This window comes from Lissotriton vulgaris, chromosome 11 (genome assembly GCF_964263255.1).
Source record: "Lissotriton vulgaris chromosome 11, aLisVul1.2, whole genome shotgun sequence".
Classification (NCBI taxonomy): domain Eukaryota; kingdom Metazoa; phylum Chordata; class Amphibia; order Caudata; family Salamandridae; genus Lissotriton; species Lissotriton vulgaris.
Genome location: NC_141699.1, coordinates 769,643,889 through 769,667,496, shown reverse-complemented (window position 1 = coordinate 769,667,496; position 23,608 = coordinate 769,643,889). Strand labels below are relative to the sequence as shown.

Here is a 23,608-nt window from a genome sequence, read left to right as displayed (position 1 = left end):
AAAACACAGGGGTTAACAATGACCAGACCAGACCCTAGATACTACCAGAGACAACATCCAGGGATAGTAACAACATACAGTGTAGGGAAGCTGTGCCTTGAATGGCTAGAATCATCCACACTGGCAGAAATTAAGCAACACTTATCTTTACTTAAAGATGGTGCTGATTTGCGCAATTTCATTCTGGGACCACGCAAACAGCGTCAAAAACGTTTCATAGCGACCAGTATATATGCGGCTTACAACAAGGCTTGGAAAGTCACACAAATTGAAACAGCTGAAAAAATACGAGAAATTGATCGTATTAATTTGGAAAAATCACTTTCTGTAGTGGACAATGGGTAATGACTCGGTCCTCCAAAATATATTCACTGGACAGTATTGTATCATCTGCCATAGATATAATAGACAAAGACTTGCTAATGTTACAACATGGCCAGTTACAATTGCGTTCTATTGTACAGTTAGGCTGGACGCTGCAAAATCTTCGTTCAGGCTATGTGCCATGGCGTTTAATCAACACAACGTCATTGTTTTCCATCTTTAACCTTACTGATAAACAAATCAGCTTGGCACATAAAGGAGCAGACTATACAATCCTGAGCATCGAAAAACTTGCGAGATTACCATTGACAATGTCAGAAAGTCCCGTCATTGAATGGATAATACACGGGATTATCACTATTCCAATAACAACTTTCAGATTTAAAAATTGCCTTGAATACATACCGACTGGCCAGTATGAACGTTTGGGTAAAGGGTACATTAAGTCAACATGGAAATTACCATATACACACGCATGCTATAGTGACAGCAACAAAAATGTATTTCTTAGTGGTGAAAACTGTAAACATTCACTAAGCGGTATACTTTTGTGCCAGGGTATTAATTTACACGAAGCCTGTGAAGGAAATTCAAACAATCTTTCATGCCACCAACATTTCACACCTGCAACGCAGATAGAGCCTTTCTTTAAGCAACTCTCGAACGGGAGTTACATTCTAATAACGGATCACAGCTGTTGTGGCCTTTTGCCAGGGAAAGCATATCTCGTAAGCGTAACTTCCATGGTCAAATGCTGTATGCAAGCATTGTTTCCAAACGGCCCTGGAGACACGGAGACTCCCATATGGCCTCGTTTGAATGTCTCTTCTATACGAATTGATACTTTAAGCAGAATGAAGTCTGTGCTTTTGCAGACAACAGTGTCCATCACGTCATCGAAAGAGACGTATGATCTCCTAGTTGCAAGGACAACATCAGAGATTCATGACCTTTTATCAACAAATTGCCCCGTGCATTTCACAGAAATGCTTAGCCAAATTCTTAACATGTCGAGTGCCATAGGCATCCCAGGCGTATTTAAGACCATTTTTTCGGGACTGTTAACACCATTCAAAGCAATTCTGGGAATCATTCCTAATTTTGTCCATTCAGTCTTTGGCGGCATACCCCTACTTTTGGGACTTGTAGCAGGCATTTTATTTTTGACCCTCCTGCTCCGATATGGCAAGCCAAAACTCAGACATGACTCCGGCAGGAATGGAAGAAACGATCCTAGCAATACGCTACCGGGACCGAATAACTAGAGTCCTTGGATTGGCCAGGCTGAGAGATCTGAACATGACCTGGTTTCTTTCATTCAGACCTATATGGCAGACCTGCATCTTACCTGTGCTTCGATGTATGCTATGCGGAGATGAGTGCGTGTTGGACATCTGTTTTGCACTTCCATCAGCAGTACCAATGGATATCGATACTTTGCTAAGTCCTGTAACGGCTCACGCATTGTGTTGTCCCCAGTGGCTACCAATCCTGATGACGGCATTCGTTGAGACTCCTGCGCTACGACTAGGTGGTAACAGTGGAGCGAGAAATAAAAGCGACATCACCCAGGTACGACCTTCTGTGAGCATTGCTGATCCAGACTTTGATGATAGTAATCATTCTCACACCTGCCAAGTTACAGCACTATCGAACTTGGTCGAACTGTCACCTGATTTTGTAGACCAATTTTTTGAGAGCCTGTCTGATATGATGTTCTCCCCTGAACAGAAACAATAACTTTTGAAAAGTATTCCGACACACAGCGTTCCCATGAACTCTGAATTCGGCCTTCAGTTTTGATCAACAAAAACTGCTGAAAAGCGTTGGAACTCTATTCCCCCGTTCACCAAGAATTTTTTTTTTTTTAAATTGAACACTTTTTCAAAATATTTACCTTTTTTCCTGGCACGTAAATTCTTTGCTTAAAGTAGACCTATTCATAAAGAACAGAACTTCTATTTTTAGGTAAATCTAGAGACATAATAACTTTACATCAGCCTCTAGCACATGTTACAGCATATGCATTTATATGTGATGAAATTATCTCGCCCTTCTTTTCTGTATAAAGAGATATTTCATGTGTAATTTTTTCGCAAAATCGTTCATTGATTACATATGCTATAATTTTGAATGATTTCTATGCTTAAAGACGTACAGTACCAATATTACCATGTATTTAAAATACGTCATTTCAAATGCAAATATGTATTTTGGGGTGGGTAATGTTACACATGCATCTTATTGCTATAGTTTTTAGTAATTTGATGGACATAAATTCGTGGAGTGGGTGTTGCGTTCTAATCTAGGATCCCGATCGATACTGTGACCTTATGCCCCTATACGGCTATAATCCATTCATACCCCTATAATGGCATAAACGATCAAGAGCAATATTTCAGAAACTCGTCTCTGGCCTAACACGATCAGAGCCACATTTCAGAATCTCTTCCTCTGCAGCTCATTAGAGCAGATGACACAGCAGAAGCCACTATCTAAGATTCCTAGATTACACTCCGAGTTCTTCAACAAGATAAAACTCAGCAACCTGGGAAAGCCCCGCTTGCTATGTTTTGATTAGTAATAGAACTCTAATGAGCACTGAGAGACGATCACTTCCTAGTGACATCTTTATTGACATCTTATGTCCAAAAACTTACGTCAAACAAGGCACCTTTCAGGTATAAATATTACCAACGTTGCCTTAAGCAAACGCTGCCTTAACGACATTGATGATAGCGATGGTGTGGTGAATACAGGAGCAGAACAGCTGTCCCCTGCAGAGCCAAGCAGATGCAAGCTGCCCACGGACGCTGCCCCTCCTCCTCCTTGACGCGCTGAGAGAGACGCTGTCTTTTCTCTTGCCGAGAAAATCCAGCTCCGGCGTTTCCAGCCTACTCTTGCGATTGACTGGGATATCGAGTCCTGGAAGGAGATACAAGACCTCCAACATTCTATTCCAGAGGTATGGTGTTGACTAAACCCTTAGAGAGAATTCTTGAAGCAAACCTTGGCAAAACCAACTTAACTAAAACTGCTACTTACTTACTCCCTCCCAAGTATTAGGCTTAGGTCAGGTACACTGGGGTAGGCGTAGTTAGAAGCACCAGTTGAGTACGTTAGCTAAATGTATATATGAATGTATATATTTTATTCATTTTAACCATTGTATGGCTAAGAAACCATATCAATGCTTTTACAGTATTATTTTGCAATCCTCATTTTACTGTACCCACTTTTTATAATAACTAGTCTTGCAATTGTGGCAATTCATTTCTCTTGCATGAGAAGAAAGACTGTTCAATAAATAATACCTTTTATTGAAAACGCCCGTCTCTCTGTTCTCTGCATCTTGGTGAAAGTAATCTCCACAACTGACTGAGTAAAATAACTGTCTATTGTTTCACACGACTCTAGAGATTCACTCTTATTCTAAGGAGCAAAGTTGTCATGTTTATGCGGTTGTTGGAAAACTGAATCCCTTCTTGTCTGTACCAGGGAAGCTGATCACTTCCTATTCAGTGAAGAAAGTTTCCAGTGACCTCTGAGCTAGTTGGTAACAAACCCAATTAAGTTTAGCATAGTCAGAGACCTGGAAGACCGCACTTCTACGTCTATACTGCTGTTTATGTTATTCCAATGCGTAGGGCCTATAAGGAAAATAGGAACTACACTACAGTAAGTGATTTAGATTGTAGACATGGTGGCGGGGGATCAAGAAATGATGGCAACATCTTCCCCAAAGTGTATCCCACTACTCGGATCTTTTGTTTTGGGGTTATTGTTTTTTCTTTAGGGTTTGGAAGGGGCAGGGGGGTATGCAAACAGCTGCGACCGTTGGGGATCTTCGTGGCATGAGATGGAATGACTTTTCTTCTTATATGTATGTTTATATGGATATAATCTTGTTACGTTATTTTCGCACAGTGTACACCGTAGGCATTGGGCTCTGTCCACCACAATGGTTATTTCCACCGCATGGCCTCTGATGGGGTAGGACCACAGGGTTTACAACTCCTCACTTATAATGTTCGTGGCCTAAATGATGCCAGAAAGGTTAGGAAAATAGGTGCTTATTTAAAAAGACAGAAGGTGTCTGTCGCTATTCTGCAGGAGACTCATCTCACCCCAGAGCGTAGCAAAGATGTGCAACGTAAATTGCAAGGAACTTGCTTTTTCTCTGATTTCACATCCCACGCCAGAGGCGTTATATTATGGATTGATAGAAAGGCTGGGGTAGAGATGGCAGGCTTGTTGTTTGACACACAGGGCAGGTACGCAGTGGTTCTTTGTAACAGGGGTGACCTGAAATTCATCCTAGTGGGAGTGTATGGCCGAATTAAGACGACCCCCAATTTTATAATTCACTGGCAGCCAAACTGACACAATGGAGTGGGATCCCACAGATTTGGGTCCCACCCAGACGACCCAGCAGCTGCCACAGTGGCATTGCAGGATATCATGCAAGCACACTGCCTCCTAGATATTTGGTGGCATAGGGCGGGATTACACTGACCACTCCGTCTATGATACCCACACCTGCATAGACTTTTGGCTGATATCTGGGGAGTTAGAGAAGAGGGTACTCTCTTGTGAGCATCTCCTGCACACATATTCAGACCACTCTCCAGTCCGGCTAGCGCTGAGCTATAACGCACCTCGGTTCCCAGCATTCACGTGGCGCTTCCCTCCATTCTCATTGCTAGACAAAGTGTTCAAAGAGGACCTTCCGACGGTGATAGAAGAGTTCTTCACTAATAATATCGGTTCAGTACAATCTTTTGCCACAGACTGGGAAACATTCAAAGTCTATATTAGGTGGGTAGTGATCTCAAAGCATGCAGGAGTACAGCGCTCCATCCAGGGCAGGCTGGACAGATTATAGAAAGACACTGGACAATTAGAACAGGACCTGTCCGTGACCGGAAATGTGCAGGGCGCCGCACACCTTAAACTGAAGTTAGAGGAGTTTGAGGACACCGCTAATGATGAAATTAAACACATGGGGAAATATGCAACAGCATGTATCTACGGAGAGCGGGATAGACCGGGCGCTTCGTTGGCAGGATTGCTGAGGCCTAAGAGGGAATTAGACAAGATGGTAGGCATGATGGATGACTGCAGGAGTCCGCTCAGTACCACTGAAGATATAGTAACACATTTCCACCCATATTACCTACATTTACACACCTCTCAAATCCCAACAAACAATGAGGCCCCAGAGGAATACCTATCCTACATTAAAATGCCCTGGCTAGTATGCGAACACAGGGAACATTTAATGGCTCCACTGACAGTGGAAGAGATAAGAGGGGCATTGCGGGGGATAGCAGCAGGGAAGAGATGGTGGAGTCTGGTATCATGCCACCTCCTAAGCCCGAGGCTATCATTGTCACTTTGTTAAAACCGGGAAAGCCACCAAACACTTGCTCTTCATAAAGGCCCTTGTCCTTACTTAATGCGGATGCAAAAATCTACGCCAAAATACTTGCCAATAGACTAGCCCTTTTATTATCCGGCATTGTTTGCTCAGAACAGGCGGGGTTTGCCCCAGATTTGTAATGTGTCTCATAACTTAAGAACCTTATTCGTGTAGTTCAGTGACTGAATCCAGAAGCCAAAGCTGCGGCAGTGTTTCTCGAAGCTGAGAAAGCTTTCGACTCAGTGGAGTGGAGTGGGGCTTTAAGATTGCTGTACTGCGCAAGATAGGAGTTGGAGATATATTTCTACGATTAGTTACAGTGTTGTACACTTCACCTACGGCTAGAGTAAGAATCGGAGACGCTGGACCGAGGAGGCTGTATGGTACTTGGGGATTCAATTCCACATTGACCTCACACTCGTGATCCAGGAAAACTATGGTAAGGCCACGTAACAATTAATAGTAAATGTAGATAAATGGATAAAGCTCCCACTTTCGTTAATGGGCAGAATTCCTTTTTGAGGATGTTCCTATTCTTTTACCCAAATATCTGTTTAAAATTGGCGAACACAACTGATACGACTTGCATGGGCTGGTAAATAGCCCTGAATACGGTGGGACTCGCTCATTCTGCCTTATGAGCTCGGGGGGTTGAGAGCCCCAGATCTTGGAATCTATACTACTATAATAAAGGAAGAACTTTCAGCCTTTGAGGCGGGTAAACTCGGGAACCACAGCACCAATCCAGACACCCGATACCCCGTTGGAATCGTCAGGGTGTGTAGATGGTTATAGGCTATATACATTTTTTTTTTTACATTATTTAAAAAATGTACAGTAAAAAAAAAAGTAGGCCCTCCGAAGTAGCGCCGGCCGCGACGTGTGTGCTCACGTCAGGAGCAAGGGGAGGAGCGGCGTCCAGGAGCGCGACGAGGAGCAGCGGACATGGCGCGGGGGCGGTGTAGTGATGTGAGGAGCAGCGGACAGGCCAGCGGCGGTGCGAGCAGCGGGCAGGCTGGAGGAGCGGCGGACATGGCGCGGGGGAGGAGCGGTGACGTGAGGAGCAGCGGACAGGCCAGCAGCGGTGCGAGCAGCGGACAGGTGGGAGGAGCGGCGGCTGAGGTAAGGGGACACATGTCGGGGCAGGCGGGGGACAGGCTGGGCGGGGGACGGGCTGGGCGGGCGGGGCTGCAGGAGAAAAGAGAATGCAGGCGGGGTGAGGGCAGGCGGGAGTCGGGGCAGACAGGGGACGGGCGGGGCGGGGGCCCGGGCTGCTGGACAATGTCGGGGCGGGCGGGGGTCGGGGAAGCCTGTTGCTCCCGGACAAGGTCGGGATGGGCTGCTAGTAGTATTATAACACAGCTAACAGTACATTTGCTCATTACTGCTCCACAAGACATACCCATCTAATACTTGGAAAGGAATGCGGCGGAACAGCTATCATTACCCCAGTTGCTCACACATCGTCCTCCAGGGGTACACAAGTCTTTGATTCTCTAGCTGTCAGGGTGCAAGCATGGCAGACGTTACTACACAGGCAGGCATGGACTTTCCTGTACTCCCCAGCAATGCCGCTCCAGTGGAGCGGGTGGTTCTCACCGAGTCAAGATGTGGGTGCCAGGTAGGCCCCGCAATCCATAGGCATCACCAGAATGAGAGATTTCTTTCAGGACGGCACATTAGTATCCTGGGAGGCTTTGCTACGACCACAGGTGCAGCCGGGGGGTACGGCGATGTTTCACTTCTTTTGGGGCTAGACACACGTGGCGCGATCTCCTGGGCGATGACTTGCAGGAACCACAGGCTATGGAGACCTACATTAACCTTATTCAGTCTGAAGAACCTCTTAAGCGGATTACAAAAATCTACACTAGCTTACAAGCCACCCGTGGATCTGAGGTCCTTAGAGTCAGAGTGGAATGGCAGCAAGATCTGGGGGCACCGTTGAGCGACAAAGAGTGGCAGTATTGTTGTTCCCGAACCTGGTCAGTCTTCTCTCAACAGAAGGCACAGACTATTCCATTATAAATTTCTGCACAGGGCATATTGCACCCCACTGCGCCAGTTCAGATGCGGGCTATTAGAGGACTCCTGCTGTCAGAGATGTAGGGCGGAGAATGCTGGATTCTGGCACCTAGCTTGGCAGTGTCCTGGGATTCAGGTTTTTGGGGAAAAGGTGTTCCAGGAGCTAGGAATAATTATTAGGGCTGAACTGGAACCGTACCCTAAGTTGGCCCTTCTCGGGTGGGATCTTACAGTCAACAAGACAGTGAGGCTGTTACTCGCCATTGGGCTTCTATTAGGTAAATGCCATGTGGCACTTTGCTGGATAGGAGGCCCGCTACCATTTATTAAAGATTAGCACGCTGATCTGTTATATTGTAACACACAGGCAGATGTTTATAATGAGTTACTTCCCCCCAGAAGTCGTCCCAGGAACTACTAGGGACCATACCAAAAATATCTCTCAAACACAGCTGTGGTTGCAGTCTTAGACCGACAGATCACTCCACTTGTGTCACCATCACAGGTGGTGGGAACACAGTGGAGTAAGGAGGTCACGGACATACACACAACATCTGGACGAGGCACTAGGCGGGAGTTGAGACTAACAAGTGTCATTGGCAGGTGCACTGCGCTTTATAAGAACTGGCATAGACTTGATTTATAGTGGACATTGCAATGAAGGTATTCCCTAATTGTCTGATTCATGTACTTACATATTGCTTTGGACGTGTATGGTACTTTGAAGTGATGTAAGTGTGCGTTATCTTTTTTTGTTTGTAACCAGTCATATTATGAAACTAATGAAAAAAAAAAATAATTATGTATCTATTAAATTATTTTTATACAGCACTGACTGTCTCACCACTAGGTAGTGACTGTAACAGCGTAGTTCGGAACAGTGCTAGACTGCAGACAGAATAATTAATCAGAATGACTCAGTCACTGTGACGTCTGAGCAAATATCAAAGTGAGAGATCTGGGTCTACTTGGAAAATATCAAAAAAGCCTGGTCAGGAGATCATAATGGCTATTAAGGCCCAGGTCCGGCGAACCCATGAAGCCTTTGGCATGCTTAAAGAGCCTCTGAAAAGGTTGGCTTTAAGTGTTTCCTAAACTGAGTATAGTTTAACTGACCTCTTATTTTGGGATTTCATCCACATTAGGCAAAGCACTGCCTTCTATACAAAGGCAGGGAATGTATGTTGAAGGACTTTAAACGTATCGGTGAAAAAGGTGGAAAATGCATTGAGGTCCTCATACTCCCAATCTGCTTGTAGCTTATACTAAAAACCAATTAGTATCACAGGCATACAATTCATTCATATGTAACACGCAGGAAGCCTATTGCACCGAAAAAAATCACGATAGTCCCTTAACTCAACCAAAAAAACCTTTAAAGTTGCTAATTCACTGTACACTTTGTATTACTGTCACGTGAACATTTCACCCTCAAAACAACTCAGTGACACACTTCACAATTCTCTAACTGCTTTAATCACCCCACAGGTCCCTTTACCTCCTCAAATTATAAATTGTCAATCCACATCTTTAATAGACTTTAGTCAGCTAATGGAGGAGAGAACATGTTTAATGATGTAATCAAATTCGGCTCACTGTTCGATCCATGCCGGGTCTATTTCATGCATAAAAGTTCACACAGCATCTGTCCCACCTTAACTCTGATCTGTAACTCTTCACTATTGTTTCTTTCTTCCAGCATGTGGGAAAAATTGTTAATTGTAAAACTTTTACTCAACAAAAGCACTACAGATGCCTCCTTTCCCAGTAAATACAGACCCATTTCCAAACTATCTGTAATAATAAAAATACTAGCGAAAGAAGTAAGAAAAATAACTTACTCATTACTTACAGAAGGGCAACCTTTTACAGCATTGTCAAACAGGTTTTAGAGCACTGCATCGTAATTAATCATACCTTTCGGCCACTCTTCATGACCTGTCTATGTCAACAGTTCAAGGAAGCTCAGCAGCTCTCATTTTACTTTATCTGTCAGCAGCATTTGACAACATATCTGATCAGGTGTTGATCAACAGTCTATACGAAGCTGGCATCAAGGGTATAGCCAGTGACTGGATTAAAGACTATTTAAATGATCAAATCACAAGCAGACTCTTGCCCCTTTACATCATATTTCCAGGAACCCACCTCAGCTGAACCAGAAAGCTCATCTGTCCGCTCATAATTTAACCTAAAGGTGGATTCCCTCGCAAGACTAATCTGTTCATTTCGATTTAACTTTAAAATGTTTGCAGATGGCAATCAGACCTGGTAAGATTGGACGAAAACAATCCATCAGCATTTGAGGCTTTCTTCAATTATCTTACTGGAGTTCTCATTCGGAGGACAGAAAACTCCTTAAAAGTTAACATAGACAAAACTAAAATGTTATATATAGGTAAACCAAGCACTTCTGAACCGCTGTGTAATTAACCCTTATAACTGACTCCCCTCTACTAGTCCCAGTTAGAAAGCCAAGATTGTGGAATGTTCTATTTGACAACTCAGTCATTGGTACTGCAAACAAAATCTATTGATCTTGCTTCTTTAATCTAAGACTTTTGAAAAAAATCATCCCCTTCTTAGACCAATCTGCTTAAATTATGATTCAAGCAGTAATCTTACTGTGACTAGATTACTTTACCTCACTTTATTTAGGTCTCCTAAACGCCTCATGAATAGTTTGTTCCATATCCAACTTTCTTCTGTAAGTCTACTTTGTCATCTTCCTAAATACACCCACATCTATTTACACATGAGCACACTACACTGGCTACCCTTTCCTTCTAGTATCACATTCAAAGCATAGTCCGCCATTCCTTTCCCAACTGGGGTCTTCTGTTTTTGCAAGAGAAATGAAACAGTACAACTGCCCTTGAGAACTTCGTTATACCGAAAATCTTCTTAAAATTGCACCTTTCCAGAGACGTAGACCTAGCTGTAGATTATTCTCATTTTTAGAAGCGAAAATGGGGATTTCTCTTCCTTTACCACTCCACAGGAAAGAGAACTATATTTCGGTTACAAATAACCTTACAACATTTCCATTGTAGAATCTTTTCAGAGCTTTCATCCTCTGCAAATATTTGGTGCATTCAACTTAATGTTTCGCTCTTCTTTGGACTAATGGCAACCCAGTGGAGAGCCAAGACACTCTGCTCAGGGATAGTTTGCACAAAAAAAAGAATCATTTCATGCAAAAGCTGAGGCCTTTAATCAATCTTGTTCTGTGTTTTCATCATCTGATCTTTCCTAGGTATAGGTGTGAAGCATTTAAAAGGCCTCTAGTTCCTCCTACGGCAAAACATGTGACCAGATTCTACAATGTGGGTCTGTTTTATGTAGTGCCTTGTGCACGACAAATAATACCTAAAACTTGATTGTTTGCTTTTGTGTAAATCAATAAAAGCACTCCTTGAAGAAGAGATGGGATTGCACTCTTGGAGGTTCAGCACACTCGGGCTGTCTGATTTTGAGTTCTCTGTAATTCCTTGGATGCGTACTTTGTGGAGCCCAGCACTGATGATACTGCAGTAATCCAACCTTGAAAGGACTATGGGCCAGGTGTACATAGACTTCCGTATGAGATTCCCTAATTTCGAATTTTTGTGATTCACTAATAGGAATCGCAAACAGCAATGTACGACAGTGTGTTTTACACTGTTTGCGATTCCCAGTGGTTCACAAATGGCCTACCACATTAATATTTATGAGGTAGGTCGCAATTTGCGACCCACTGGGAATTACTAAAAACACATGGATGGTGGCCTGCTGGGGGACAGCAGACCACCATGTTTGTGTTTGCTTTTAAATAAAGTATGACTTTTTGTTTTATTTTAATGCAGCCTTAAATGAAACAAGCCCTTTCCTAATACTGACTTGCTAACCCATTTTGCGATCACAAAATTGGTTTGGTACATGTAAAAACGTTTTTTTGCATTCGCAAGCGGCCTGATTCTGCGTATCAGGCCTTTTGCAACAACAAAAAATCTTCGTACATCTGGCCCTGATGTTCTACCTATTCAATGAGAGACAGATTGCCGAAAAAGGCAGAGTATTCTCAACAAGGATACTTGGGTTTCTGTATTTACATCCACATGTTATCTGGTAACAAATATCACTCAAGTGTTAAAGATGATTCCAAAATATTTTGCTTTGGTTGCCGGGCTTGGGGCTTGTCCCGAGGCATTAGTCTATGTGAGTAACCTCCTCTGTGCTGGACTGAGCCAGACAAGAAGCTGAGGGAGGTGATCACACTGCAGCATGATGTTGAGGAGGGGATAAGGCAGGGCGAACGAGGAAACAGCAGTTTGCAGTGTTTCTGTTTCAGAATACCATGCTCAGAATATAGAAGGGAACAAACTCTAGGTTACAGCCTGCATTTACAGCTGAACATGTTGATTTTAGACAGTTGATCCACAGTGCTGAAACTCAAAATTTCAAAAGTGCCACATTAAAAATCTTTAGTTTACAGAGGAATACGGCACTTTGAAATAATTGGGGAAGCAATAAGATGTTAGTGCTTTGAATCTTAAAATATCTAATTTATCATTTTAATGTAATTATCTAAGAAAATTACCACAAAGAAATGCTAGAGGGTGAATGACAGGAGGTAATCCCTGTACCCTTTGGTTGATTCTCCAATTCAAAACAAATTTAAAGATTTTAGTTCCCAGACATAATGAGGAACAGTCGATCCATGTCGGAGAATATGGGTGTAAGTGGTCAAATACAAAAGATTATATACAGAGATTTGTGTTCTCTTGAAAACACAATCAAGCTTACCGTTGGGAATCACAACTAGAGAATGCTGCATTGAAATCAATGTCCAAGAATTTCTTCTCTTCCTGAAAAGACAGACAAAAAAAACTAATTATAACGAGAAATAAATATTGATGTTTCCTGGATAATTAAACTTCATACTGTTACAGTTTAAACATAATGTTTTTGTATAATCCAGGTGTAACGGGGAGGGCTCGGGTCCGCCAGGCTTTACCTGTCTCACCTCTCTTTAACCAGCACACAGGGGCCTGGAGAGACACCGATGTCCTGGACGACACAGAACCGGAAGAGAGTGGCGAGCCCTGCTTCTTTAATTGGGCGGAGTTGGAACGGGACAACGTCACAGGGCACACCCCCTCGTCACAGGTAAAGGCCGCCCAGGAATGCACACAGGTGTGTTTTACACCCGGAGGCGAGAGAGACGGAAGGCGAGGTGGAGAGGAGGAAGAGGGCGGAGGAGAGCGGAGTTTGGGAACGAAGGCGGAGGAGAGGCGGGAGCTGAGGAGAGGAGGCGAAGACGGAGCGGAGCAGAGTCAGGAGGCGGAGAAGAGACCGGAGGAGAGAGAACATCGGAGGACGGAGGCGGAGAGGAGACCGGAGGAGAGAGAACATAGGAGGACGGAGGTGACGGTCAGAGACGAGGACGGAGAGAGGAGCGCTGAACTTGGAAGGTCCAGAGGAGCAGAAACCAACAAGCCAGGAGGCCAACCGGAAGGCGCTTCGCCCAGCCACACTTCAAGGGAAGTGTGGCTACCAGAGGTACGATCAAGGCTTTCGGGCTGGGCGGGTTTTAAGTGGGTTAAACCCCCATAAAGGCTCCTAGTTCGCATCCCGTGCACTACCCCTCCCTCACTACCCCAGCACTGTGGACCCTAGTCGACTACTTGAGCACGTGTGTTCCCTCACTCCCTCCCCTGTGCTGTTGGGCAGGACAGATATCTAAAACGCCATTGTCTTTCTTCCCTGCACGGACGAGACGCCACGACACCGTGGAGGAAGAGGCACGGACCACCAGTCCCAGAAGACACCGGGACGAGCGGCGGAAAGCGACAGAGAAACGCCAGCAAAGACTTTCTGAGGATTCGGAGAGCCCCCTGCCATACTACAGGAAAACCATACACCGAAAAAGGACCTTTAAGTCAATAAAACCTGCGTTACCCAAAATACCGGTGTCCGTAAGTCTATTCGAGGGGAATGTGACCTCGCACACACCAACACCAGTCAGCAAGGGCGAACCCGAGGCGCCACAAGTGGTGGAGAATGCGGGCAGCACGGTAACCATCTGGGACACTAAGATGGAGGAGCTACTACAAAGACTGGTCAAGGGGCAGGAGCAGTTGGGGTGGGCGGTGGAACTACATATAGCCACCGCTCAAGCAGACCGGGATAACTTCAGAGACACCGTTGTGAAACGGCTGGGAGAGCTGCAACCGATAACAATCGATCAGGCAGGCAACCCAGTACGCGAAGTGAGACAGCACCTACCCACGCCTTCCGGTATATCCTTACAGAAGTATATCGCGGGGGAAGATCCAGACGCCTTCCTCGTCAATTTCGAGAGGGTTGCTCTTGCCTGTGGCTGGCCCTTAGAGAAATGGCCATTCTTTCTCGCCCCACTGCTAACCGGGGAAGCCCAGGCTGCCTACCAGGTGGCCAATGGCAACGGGCATACCCCGTATGGACAGATAAAAAACATTATCCTGGATCATTTAGGTTTGGACGCAGAAGCGTACCGCGTCCGCAAGGAGAGAGGGACCCCCGGAGAGAACCCGAAGACCTTGTTCTTCCGCCTGAAATCGGCGGCCGACAAGTGGCTAACACCCTCACAGAGCACGAAGGAGGCTATAATGGACAAGATCTACCTGGAACAGTACCTCGAGGCGCTGCCTTTCAGGACCCAGCGGTGGTTAAGGCAGCACTCCAACCTGACCACTGCGCAAGCAATGGAAATGGCCTCTACATTTTCACGGGCACAACCTAGACTACACCCTATGGAGCCCGAGAGAAACGCCAGAGCCCCTGTTCGGATAGAACGCAAACCACGACCCCCTCCCGGTCTTCCTGGACCCAGACCATCGAACCACGATGTTGCTCCTTTCAGAGACCCTCAATGCTTTGACTGTGACACCTGGGGCCACATTGCTAGATTTTGCCCACGGAAGAGAAATCAGGAAGAACCCATGGAGGTCGGGTATCTACCACGAGCCGTTATGTTCTCAGAAGAGCTTGGAGAGGCGTATCACGTGAGTGTCCAGGTGAACGGGAGGAAGGTCAAGGCTCTGCTGGACTCAGGGTGCAAACAATCGGTGAATCAGGGACGGTTTGTGTGTATCCCCCAGGTAATGCCAGAGGCCCTAGTTTATATTAAATGTGTTCACGGGGACATAAAGAGCTACCAGGTCGCTTACGTCCCTTTGGAGTTGGAAGGGGGCGGCACATAGTGGTGAAGGTAGGAATATTGGATAACCTCCCCGAAGAGCTCATTATCGGGACCGATAATCCCCACTTCCTGGACCTCTTTTCCGAAACCCTTAAAACCGGGAGTGCAGGCCCAAAGAAAGTGCTCACAGCCCCTGATCCCTGGGAGGGTGACCGTAGTTTCCAGTTCGCCCAAGCCAATGACTCCACATTGTTCAACGCATGGGAACAGGCCCATGTCGACCAGGATAACCCAAGCCCCAGGTACCCACGTTTTCTGATACAAGACGAACTCCTCTACAGACAGGGGAAGCAAGACGAACCCAAGCAACTCCTTGTCCCGGTATGCTTCAGGGACCAAGTAACGTTCTATGCCCACACCCACCTCCTCGCAGGACACACAGGTAGCGAAAAAACCACCCAGAATATTCTAAGGAACTTCTATTGGCCGGGGGTCTATCAGGACATCAAGACCCACTGCCAGACCTGTGACGTATGTCAACGCAAAAACGTACATAGACCACCGGCAGTACCTTTACAACCGTTGCCAATCATTGGGACCCCGTTTGAGAGGGTGGCAATGGACCTCATCGGCCCCCTCCCTAAGACATGGAGGGGAAACCAATATGCCTTAGTTATTGTGGATTATGCCACCAGATTCCCCGAAGCCTTTCCCTTGAAATCCCCCACATCCAAGAACATTGCTGAGAAGTTCCTGGAACTCTTCTCACGGGTGGGCTTCCCGAAGGAGGTCCTCACCGACCAAGGCACTCCCTTTATGTCACGAGTGATGGCAGGACTTCGACAAAGCTCATATTTACCGCAGGATATATTAAATTGGCCACAAAAATATTTAACATTTATAGATTTGTTAACGGTGTGTGTTTGATAATGACTGCAACTTAAATCCAAAGTTGAAGTAATATACGAAGATGTTAAATGAAACGATGCTTGTTGTTCTCACTTCAAAATACCTTTAAAGTGTCTATTCTGCCAAAACTCTTGTGCTATGTTTTTCATGTGATTACACTGTCAATTAAAAAATATTTGGAGAAACTGCTGGAGACAAAAAGAAATCCAGCATTCCTTGCTTTGTGAATGTGATTTTGGAGGGTCTGTTCTCTAATTCTGGACTGCTTTTCACACTTTTGGCTTCATGAAAATGCTATTTCCCCTAAATGGTGCACAAATGAAGAAAGTTGCTGATTTCTGGAGGCAGGATCATTCACAGCCTAAGAAAGCAGAGTACAGAGCCGCAATTAGGCTATATAAAAAAGAAATTAAGTCAGCACAAGCCAAATTTTATGAATCTAAAATCAACCTAGCTGCAAACTCCCCCAAAGAGATTTTTAAAATTGCCAAATCATTGATCTCCCCTTCCCCTGAGCATTTGTCATCTGACGGTGCTTTAGCTCGATGCAACAATTTGGCCATCTTTTTCTCCCAGAAGATCCAGACCATTTACTCCTCTTTCGTCACAGGTAGAAGTGACTCAGAGACTGCCATCGGAATAAGTCCTGACATCTTAGTTCCTTGTATGCTGGATGAATTCCCTCTCCTAGACTCCATCTCTTTAGATAGAATAATCCCTAAAGTCACCTCGGGATCTCCTAATGATTCAGCACCTCCGCAGGTTCTCACCAAGGTTATCGATGCCATTCGCCCGGTCATCCTTGATGTCCTTAACTCCTCTATCATCTCGAGCACTGTCCCAATCTCGTGGAAATGTGAAGTGGTCAAAGCCCTTTTAAAACAACCTACCTTAGATCAAAATAACCTAGCCAACTTCCGTCCCATTTCCTTACTTCCCTGGATGAGTAAGCTGCTAGAAAAGCACATCAATAATATCTTAGTAGATTATTTAGAATCTAACAATCTGCTATGTGTCTCCCAGACGGGATTTCGCCCTCAACACGGAACTGAAACAGCTTTGCTGGCAGTGATGGAAGAAACAAGATCTGTGCTGGACCGGGGAGGGAAAGCAGCCATCATATTATTAGATCTCAGCGCCGCGTTCGGCACGGTTAACCATGCCACTCTATTACATCGTTTGAAGGGCATGGGCGTGTCGGGCGCGGCCCTGGCATGGCTGACTTCGTTCCTGGAAGAGCGCTTCTTCCAGGTGTTTGAGGGTGAGGTAGTCTCCACCAAGCAACCACTCAGTTGTGGGGTTCCCCAGGGCTCTGCCCTTAGCCCCACACTTTTTAATGCCTACATGAGGCCCTTGGCAGAGATAGTCCATCCCTTTGGTGTGCGTATTGTCACCTACGCGGACGACACTCAGTTGGTGGTCTCATTGGACCACACTGAGGGGTCGTCTAGTACACTGGGCCCCTGTTTAGAGGCAGTAGCCAAATGGATGGAATCCTCCTGTCTCAGACTAAACGGGGAGAAGACAGAGATCATGTTATTGGGCAACCCGGCACCGACCACTGTGGCTTCCATCTGGCCCACATGTCTAGGTTCTCCTCCCCCCCCCCAAACCCCAGATAAAGAGCCTTGGAGTCTGGCTTGACAAATCGCTAGACTTCTGTGTCCAGGCCACTAGAACTGCATCCATCTGTGTCGGGCTAATGAGAATGCTCCGGAAGGTGCTCCCTTTGCTTCCGTTCCAGGCGAGGAGAATCATGGTTCAGGCCTTGATACTCTCCCGCCTGGATTACAGTAATGCCCTATATCTAGGAGCCCCGGTGGCAGTGATCAATAGACTCCAGGTCACTCAAAACTGCGCGGCTCGACTACTATTTAATATTCCACGCTGGAAGTCGGCCAAAAAGGCTTCAAAGAAGCTGCATTGGCTCCCTGTGGCTGCAAGGGTACAATTTAAGGCTATGTGCATTTTTCATAAATCCTTTCATCAAACAGGCCCTGCCATTATGTATCCTCTAATCATGCCCCACCTTCCCTATAGAGCCCTTCGCTCCAGCTCACTGCATTTAGCTACCGCAACCAATATAAATAAAGCCCGTTGGGCCGGGCGCTCATTTTCGCACATTGCTGCGAGAACATGGAATTCCCTTCCTCTTGATCTTAGAGAGAACAACAATCGGATGGCATTCAGGAAAGCTTTAAAAACTCACTTGTTTGGAAAAGCGTGTTAACCTACCCAGTACGTCGCCTTGGAACTCAGTTAAAGCGCTGCGAGGACTCCAGGTAGTCTATGCGCTATATAAATATAATTTTTCATTTAATTTCATTTTATGAGTAGGTGTTCTTTTTATTGAGAATGACATAATAAGACTTTCAACCCTCCCTACTGTTGAAAATACTCCAAAGGTGTGTAAGAAATTGTTTATCAAATTTTGAAGCACCACTGTTGGACAATGCTTTGAAAAAGAACTACATGTATTGGAGAAGCCGAATAACGAAGCACACCTGGTGCGACAATCTTCCAATCCTTAAATACAATTAAAAGCTAACAGTTTTTTAGACAGGTGCAATATACTTTTTCAGCAATTAATAGAGTAGGGCAAGGCATAATAGATGTTCTTTCACTTTATAAGTAAATAGATAGAACTCTACTTTGAAAAAATAGAAAATATATCCACTTCAGAATTATTGAGAGTAAGTATAGCTTGAGCTGGTCAGATGGATTTATATTTAATATGTAATTTGGAACAGATATTTAATTCTTACACCAAGAAGTAAAGTCCATTTGAAACAGGAGTAAACACAAAATAGGTGTTATACACAATTTAACGATCTCCCACAAAACTGACTAAGCTATTGTTACGCAATCCTGAATAATGCAAGGGATACAGCAAAATGTATAGTGCTTTTGTCAATATTTTGTGGAACCAAAGAAGGATAAATGTATTCAGGAAAGAGGTGATGGAAAAGGATGAACTTCTTAAACATTTGAAATTAAGTATATCAAATTAAATCAAGTATTACTCTATATTTCAGGCACTTGTAGTCTGAATCTGGATTGACAATAACTTGTGGTGCGGTCAAGCAAATCAGACCTAGAAAATGTGGTCCTATGATCAGTTCAAACGAACTCTTACAAAACAACACCTATGCAGTATTATCTAAAAGAATCATTGAGCAGGGAATGTAAGAGTTACGTCTTGCATGTAAGACTTATGACTTTGCCTATCAATGACTTCAGACCCAACTTGAGGAATGGCACAACCTCCCCCATGAAATGCAGGTTCTGCAATTATAAAAACAAATCCATCTCTACTGTTACTTACAATTACGATATGCACTAATACCCTGTATATAGAATCTTGAAGAGCTCCCAGAGAATAACCCCTTGGAACCACTGTTACTTATGAAGGAACACAAGGTAATGCATGTTTCCATCTCATTCATATGCCACATGCCTGTCACATTTGCCGTACTCTGCTGTGCCTGGGAAGGGGCCTTGGGTCTCTCACGGACAAAGAGTGGGTGGAGGCGAGAGCCTTAGCATGACACTTGGCAATCTTGACATGGTTCCGATTCACTCAGCTGAAATACATTCATAGAACATACCCACAAGACAAAATGTGCAAAAAGCAGGTAATTGCTTCCCTCACCTGCTTCCATGTACAACACAAGAGGGAGGATTACTGAACAGCGTACTGGGCTGCATTAAGATAGAGCTATACTGGAGACAGGTGCTTTCGTGCCTCGGAGGAGTTTTAGGGTGTAATGACTGTGCCTCAGGATCCAAAGCCTGTTCTGTTGCACATCACTACAGACCTCAAAGAAAACCAGAGCACGATGATGTTACTGAGGCTGTACTTGACAGTGGCTAAGAGACATAGCTTGCAGATGGAGAGACATTGAACCTCCTCCGTTAAGGAAAGGCATTGGGGTCTCAGCTGGTGTGTGAGCAGAGAGAACCAGTATATGAGGCAAGGGCTGTCCCCCAAAATATGTAAAAATCTTGAAGCGATAAGCAGACTAACGGGGAATCACCATCACATCAGGGGAGTCACAAGCCAGAACACTAGAAATGGAAATCCGTACGCATAAGGGATGACTGCACCTGATCGGATTCAAATCGAATGAGAAGTTCACATCAAGCTTGTCTCCAGTTATCGTTTGTAGAATGGATAACACAGCTCTTCCTGAAGGCTATATTAAAAAGTGGGGATCTCTATCAATGTAACATTACTATTGAGTCACCCTTCCTGGTGAAGTGAACATTTACAATGGCTACTGTTTCCTGTGGGAGAGGGCCACTGGAAATGTTGCCAAGGCATGACTTTGCAAGGTAAACTTCTCAACAAAAATTGGGGGAAATAATGTTACAAGAAAGAATTTTTCTCAAATTGTGGCAGGTGTTTATAAGGTTGTTAGGGGATTCAGAAAGATCCCTTATCAAGCCGCTATTATTGACCGGGTCCTAAATCCGGGCCAGTCCGAGTGAATTATGCTGACTTTGCCCTGGTGTCATTTGCTAACACAAATTCATCTAAATACCTTGATGGCAAAACATAGAGTGAAACTAAGACACTCAGCTTGTTCACAAGAGCTTAACAGACAAGCTATGATTTGGAATCAGGTCTTTGACTTTCCTCACCCCTCTATGTTAGTGATATGCTTTCACTGCAATAATGTCAAATATGTCTTTCTGACAGTGCACTTACATAAATATAGGGGCTTATTAACAAGCTCCTTGCACCGCCAGTGTGTCACTTTTTGTGATGCACCCGCGGCACAACCTCCTGCCGCCATATTTACAAGGACACATAAAGCCACCCTGCGTGGCTTTTCGTATCCTTGTGAATATGGCCCCTTTGCATGCAACACTTTGCGTGAAAGGGGCGTGCCCATGGCTTCTGTCACATATCCAGATTTACGAGAAATTGTAAACCTGGAAATGTGTTAGAATGCTACGCCTCAAGGAGCAGCGAGGAGAAATGTATTCATTTCTCCTTGATTTCCTCTTTCTGTGTGTGCACATTGAATGAGGAAATCACCTCTTGTGATTGTTTATGGGCAGGAAGGTGAAAAAAATGATGTTTTTCAACTGATATGTATGCTGCATTAAGCAGCACACATAGAAGTTTCAAAACGCCATTTCAGAATGTTTATGTGCAGGAAGGGACACCTTCCTGCACATAAACAATTATTCCCCTCAATGCAGGCACCCTTGCACAATGGTGCAAGGGTGCCTGCTTTGACGCATGTCAGCAAATTGTGCGCCAGCGCAGGGAAGAGCAAAGGGATCCGTCATATCGTTGTAGATATGACGCATCCCTGTGCTCCTGAATTAATGCAGTGCAGCACAATGACGTGCGGCATCGCGAAGCATTAATTCCTTGTAAATGAGGTACTTAGTACTTCATTTAATTTCTTTTACAGCTCTATTCACCTCAATGTAGGGTGTCAAAAAGTGTTACATCACACAGATATTAAATCAATGACTCATAAGCGTGTACTTCAATACACAGGAAATGTATCATAAGACAGTAACGGTCACAAGGTGTAGGAGTCACACAATTCATTCTTTTAGACATTAAATGTTAAGAGTGCTTGGTCTGGAGAAACACAGAGTTTAATACATGTATGGGGTCGGAATGTAGTGATTGAGGTTGCCTGAACAAATTAGTCTTTATTTCTACCACACAAGACTGAGGAAAACATGTTATTGCAGTTTGCATGCAGCTCCTTGATACCGTTTTACAAGTCACTGTGCTATATTACAAGGACTGTAAGTTAGGGCCTACAGATAACAGCACGTCTGAAACAAAAACTGGAACTCTCTAGAGCTATCTCAATATTAAGTAAATGAACTGCATATTACACGTTATGCTTTACAGCAGGATTCGTAACTATTTATGCTCTTTTATGGTTTATCAAACCTGTGACTAGATCGTACAAATATCTCTCCAGCAAGCGCCTTGAGCATCAGAGTATTCTTACCATTAATACACTCTGGAAATTGAAGGGTACACAACGATCTCTGCAGCAGGCGCCTTAACCTTCCAAGACATTTTAAAAAACAGCCTATGTGTCACCAATAGGACATTCCTGAACAGATTTGCCATATTTATCCTTCTTGCTACTTTCTTTGGGGCAGGTGTTTTAAAAAAAAAACAAATGTATTGTTTGACTGTCAGATCCCGTTCCTCCACCCAATTTCTGGTGTTACACTATGACCCTTAATTTATGTGATACTGGAATAAACGTTTCCATTTCCAGCATAGATGGCGCGGATCTTAACGGGAGCTACAGAGGGCCGCTTATTACAGTTACCCTTTCATTTCAGGGGCTAAGTAGGCAAATTCATACCCTTTGGGTTATGGAGGCGTCTGCGGTCTATGGGGTCCTTAATCTTGAGGAGCATTACACTGTGCAATAGTAAAAGCGGTTACTTACAGCACCTAGAAACGGAAAATATAATATAAATCGCTAAATAAAACATTATCGGAAGGCCCTGGGAAGTGACTCGCCTGGGTCTAAGGAGTGAGAGAGAGACTAAGTTTTGCAAGATTATCCCTAAATTTTGTGGATCCCGACATCTTCGGCTCCTCACTCTAAATGGACAAGGGGCTGTCCTCTCCCTGCTGGCTGAGAGGGCTACATTATACACGGGCAGCCTCTCTATCAAGAGTGAGTGAGTTCTCGGAGAGCTGTTCCCCTCGCCGTATGATCATCTGTTTAGGGGCTAAAAAAGGTTTGCTTTTTAAGGAGAGTGGTCTAGGCAGTCTCCTCTCGCTTAGGCACTGCTGAAGGGACTGGCCCATGTTATGGGAAGACAGCGGTCAATTAATGCTTCGGAGCAACAAGCCGTACTGCGCAGCTGTACGCTACCCGCTTTGTCCTGAATTGCGCTTTCTATGCACTCACCTATAGCTGAAGCCGTTGCTTAGCGCACTTGAAGATCAGAACGACAGAGAAACAAATACAGGTTAAATGACAATGGTCAGATTGTACCAACAGAGACGCCGTACTCTGACATTCTGGTGTGCGGTGAAAGTACTTCCGCCTTTCTTGCGCATGCGCTGTCTAGAAAGCAGCGCATGCGTGTAGGCACGTCATAGTATTCATTATTCTAGTTATGATTTGCGTTGTGTCCGTGACAGAAAGGGAGAAGAACAATAGAGAAAACTGCAACGTTTTAATGGATTGTTCAATTGTGGTGGGTACCATACGATAAGCGTTCGAAGGAGGACGAAGGGAATAGTAACACTTCTATGGTTCTAATGCACACTCGTTTAAATGCATACTGAGATTGCTAGATTTTGAGAAGGAAAAACTAGGCCAGACATAGAAGTAGGACTAAACATTGACAATGGGCAAGATACAGATAACAAGCATTTGCTTTTTTTTTTTATATATATATATATATATATATATATATTTTTTTTTTTATTTTCAGAGCCAGAAAAAAAGATAAGAGAACAGAAAAGCAGTCTTAATACAGAGTACAATTTCAAATTGACAGATAATCAGATTAAAAAAAAATAGAAAACACAAAGTATACATTGAAAGAAACACCATAACAGTAAGCAATTAGAATGTATATATGTTTAAACCCCATTCTTCCACTTTATTAGGGGCAGCCATATCGCCTCTCCATGCTTAGCGGCTTTGGGTCCTCTAGTGGCATAAATAGCATTCTCGAGATTAAAGATCGCAAGTAGGCGTGCGAGCCACATTTGAAAGCTTGGAGGCTCATTGTCTTTCCACCTTGCG

The 23,608-nt window shown here is 44.4% G+C and overlaps 1 protein-coding gene across 6 annotated transcripts in view; it reads right to left on the bottom strand.

Moving 5' to 3' along the window:
* The window catches only part of MFF (mitochondrial fission factor), a 238,205-nt gene extending 215,263 nt beyond the window's left edge, over positions 1 to 22,942 (bottom strand). For 2 of the 6 annotated variants that reach the window (XM_086943889.1, XM_086943888.1), the window contains exons 1-2: positions 22,760 to 22,909; positions 12,557 to 12,618 (exon numbers count right to left, since the gene is read on the bottom strand). The gene's annotated coding sequence lies outside the window, so the exon portion shown is untranslated. Of the gene's footprint in view, positions 1 to 12,556; positions 12,619 to 22,759 lie in introns of all 6 variants that reach the window. The other 4 variants (XM_086943892.1, XM_086943891.1, XM_086943890.1 and 1 more) reach the window with 4 other exon arrangements.
* Positions 22,943 to 23,608: the final 666 nt, after the last annotated feature.